Source organism: Pleurodeles waltl, chromosome 10, assembly GCF_031143425.1.
Source record: "Pleurodeles waltl isolate 20211129_DDA chromosome 10, aPleWal1.hap1.20221129, whole genome shotgun sequence".
NCBI classification, from domain to species: domain Eukaryota; kingdom Metazoa; phylum Chordata; class Amphibia; order Caudata; family Salamandridae; genus Pleurodeles; species Pleurodeles waltl.
The window spans coordinates 565,865,442-565,869,282 of NC_090449.1; the positions used below are offsets into that span (position 1 = coordinate 565,865,442).

Consider the following 3,841-nt stretch of genomic DNA (forward strand, 5'->3'; position numbering starts at 1 on the left):
CATAGCTGGTTCTTGCTGTGTTCTTGTTCACTTGTTCTATTCTGGGGTGTCATTGAGCTGGGGATGTGTCTGTGATTTAATCCAGAACCATCCGTCTTTTCTGTTGATGGAAGCTGTGTGGTTGCTAGGATAGAAAATTACTTAGTCAGCTAGTGACAGAACTTGGACCTGTTTAACATATATAGAGAAGAAAATCATGCTGTCTAAAGAATATGTAATATGCTTAGATATCTTCAGAAGAGATTCTCAGTCAAAATACTTGCGTGCACAGACATTCTGCTGGGCATCAGCCTATGCAGAAGGAGTCTGAGGAATGAGAAATGTCTTTGAATTGGTACCAGTAGTTCTCCTGATCGAATCTATTTAAAAGAGTAGGAGACTCCGTAGAGCATATATTGGTGCAAGTCGTATATAAGAAAGACATGACATTTCCGGGTTGTCTCTGAGATCATGTTATGGTTAGCTGACCCTATGTTGAGTCATACAGGAGTATCAAGGCAATTGCAGATCACCAAATCACAACCTAAAGAGGCAGGTCTTGTGGGATTTGCAGAAAGAAGATTCAACTCTGATGCAGTGCATTTTGTAAAGGAGGCGATTCCAACAGTGGACCGTCAGGCCCTACGAGGATGATAGTATGTACCTCTCTGTGAGGTATTGAGAGCCAGCACCTTAAAAAGCCCAATGCGCAAAAAGAAGTTCTTGAACAAACTCTGTTAATTTTGCAGCCAATGAAGGGCGGTGAGGTGTGGAGAGATATGTCTCTGATGAAGAATTTTAACAACAACCGAGCAGCTGCATTTTGTACCATCTGCAGACGGTTAATCAGTGACAGTGGTAAACCCAGATAACTAACATTTGTACATACTGGGTTCGAAGTGATCAGCACATGAGAAGCCGATTTCCTGGAGGTTAGTGGAAGAAGAAAAATAAATTTCTTTAGAGACTGTAATTTCCTCGAACTTGATCCCACCACCGCTGCTTTCTTAACTCAGAAAGGCAACTGCCAATCTAGATTAACTCCCAAATACTTAGCTACCGCAGCCAGAGGAGGGGGGAAGAATGCAACGAAGCTGCCCAGCAGCTCGCCTACCTTAATGTGAGGAGGTTCCACACAGCATTTCTGTTTTATTGTAATTTCTTTGTAGGTTACTAGCCATTATCTAATCCAGGACTCCAGACTCCAAGTTGTGCGAAAACTCTTTCTGAAAGAGAGAAACTTCTGTGCTATTCTGCATACAAGATTATTTTTCAGCCAAATGTCTCTACCAAGGAGGCCAGCAAGGCCATTTAGATGTTAAACAAGGTAGGGATTAAAGAGGAGGTCGGCGCACCTCCAAGTTAAGAGACGTGGTATCAGATGGAAATGGTGCCATCGGTGTAGCCTGACCTCCATTTACCAACAAGCGCTTCCAATTCAATGGGTCTTGCGTATGCTTGAGTTACAGCTATTAGCATTGTAAATTACTAACTAGACTTTTCTTGCCACATAAATTGAAAATTAAAAGTTAAACAGTAGACATAAGTGAGACGATTCACAGTGCCACGGCCACCATGAGCGCGAAGGAGAGACACAAAAGAAAAAAGAAGTTTGCTTGCAGTCAAACGTATTGGCAAAAGTGCAATTATCCATGTAACAGAGTTGATGGCCAAGGCGGTAACAAAACTGCCCCAAGAAAGGACAAATGTAAAGCATTTAGCAACGATAACAAAGGATTTTTGAAAGGCAAGCCATTGAACGAGTGATAGTGATGGACTTGCGGTGGGCGTGTTTAAAGAAAGATAGATTACAAGTCAAAGAACTTGCACTCGACCTAATGAATAAATTATACACGTCCAGTAGTAGCCTCATCATATCACTTTTTTCCCAAAGCATGGATAAAGCCAATAGGTCTCACCTATGCGAGACCTATTGGCTATGTCAATCTTTTTTGCCATGTTGTACAGATGGTTAATTGCACTGGATTCAAACTCTATTCACCAGTTTCAAACTTGACCGTTAGGCCGTGGCATGTAATAAATATACATACATTTTTTATATATATATATATATATATATATATATTTATATATATATATTTATATATATATATATAGTGTGTGTGTTTGTAAATGTATACTTCAGCACATCTTTACAATTAAGTCACAGACGGAATTTGAATAAAATCTCAATAATCAATGAGAAAGGAGAAGCAAGAGCTGATCCAGAAATAAAGCCCACATTTACCAATTGATCCTTTCTTACATGTTGTTATATATTAATGCTTCCCACATGGTAGTGGATCCTTTCGGATGACATGGAGATTTTTGTTCAGCATACGTCCTTCTTATATTTCATGCAAAAGTGCCCAAAAGTGCATTGACAGATAACAAAAGAATGTTGTCTCACTTGAGGAACTAGCAAATAATCAATCTGACTACTATATAGTTATATTTGTTTACTAAATAAGGATAACCCTGCACTTGGCAGGGATTTAAAAAATTGAGTGAAACCCTTATATGTTCCTCTCCATGGGAATCTTTAGTAAAAAGGCAAACGATTCATTCAGTTTAAAGAAAAATAACGTGTGACGCCAGGAAACACTGTTCCACAGACTGTCAGGGTGATGTAGATTACTAAAATCCTCTTAGAAAGCCCTTTAAAATACAACCAGTTTATAATAATTGCTGTAATCTGGTATATTGATAAAACACTTGTTGCCACAAAAAGAAATAACAGGAGGACTCAGAAGTGACACGGAATCATGGGTATGTAAATTTAAGCAAAAGTCACGTTTCCCTGCTCATGTCGTAATGTTGGCTCCTTTAACTCTGCACATTTTGAGTGGTGCCTCACAAGGGCCTTTGTGAGGACCAGTGGCACCCAAGGAGAGGATTTGTATATGCCTACGTCAAAGCATGCTCGCTAGCTCATTGCAATTCTTTCCGAGACAATGAATGAGCATGTGTGTTTTCTACTTGAAGCCTATAAGGCTGCATCAGCTAGTGTAGCAAAACACGTATTGGCAAAGAGGAACAAGATAGAGCTATTACTTTTGAAAGTTCCTAACTGGACTTTTCTTGCCAGGTACATTGAAAATGAAAAGTAAAACAGTAGACATAAGAGAGATGATTCAAAGCGCCACAGCAGCCATGAGCGAGAAGGAGAGACACAAAAGTCAAAAGACTTTTGCTCGCAGCTAAACTTATCAACAAAAGTGCAATTATCCATGTGACAAGGTCGATGGCCAAGGAGGTAACAAAACTGCCCCAAGGAGAGACAATAGTAAAGCATTTACCAATTATAACAAAGGATTGTTGAAAGGCAAGCCCATGAGTGAGTGATAGTGATGGGTGTGCATTGGGTGTGGTTAAAAGCTAAGGGACAGATTACAACAGACCAGAACACTTGCGTGCTCAACCTTAAAATGGGTGGATTCACTCAAGAACCTGGCCTCCCAACTCAATATCTCTCACCCTTTGAAGAAGAATGGGGGTGAGGGACAATGTCAACTGCAGCTGATAGAGCTAATAATATTAAGGCTGCATTTTTCCTCGGTCTATTGTAACCTTGATGGAGTTGACTACCTCGAGGAGAGCTGATTCAGTACTATGGCATGGTAATCTATGTTAACAGGGGATGTTTGCAAATATCAATTTCTGGCAATCATGTTATATTGTATGTGCAATACCCAGAGATCTATGTTGTTCCTAATATCAGAGACATTACTAAGTTTGGTTGGTACTCTGGCTTACAAAATAATTTGGAATAAACCGAGGTGTTCCCACTAAACAATTGCATCTCTCATTTTGCCGGGGGAGGTCCCACTAAGGTAGAAAGCAAGTGGGGTAAAATATTTAG

The 3,841-nt window shown here is 39.9% G+C and overlaps 1 non-coding gene across 1 annotated transcript; it reads right to left on the reverse strand.

Annotated features, from left to right (window-relative positions):
* Window positions 1-2,453: 2,453 nt before the first annotated feature.
* On the reverse strand, window positions 2,454-2,569 carry LOC138262559 (U5 spliceosomal RNA). Its single transcript, XR_011199263.1, has one exon. It is a non-coding gene; the product is annotated as a U5 spliceosomal RNA (small nuclear RNA).
* Between the last annotated feature and the right edge of the window lie 1,272 nt (window positions 2,570-3,841).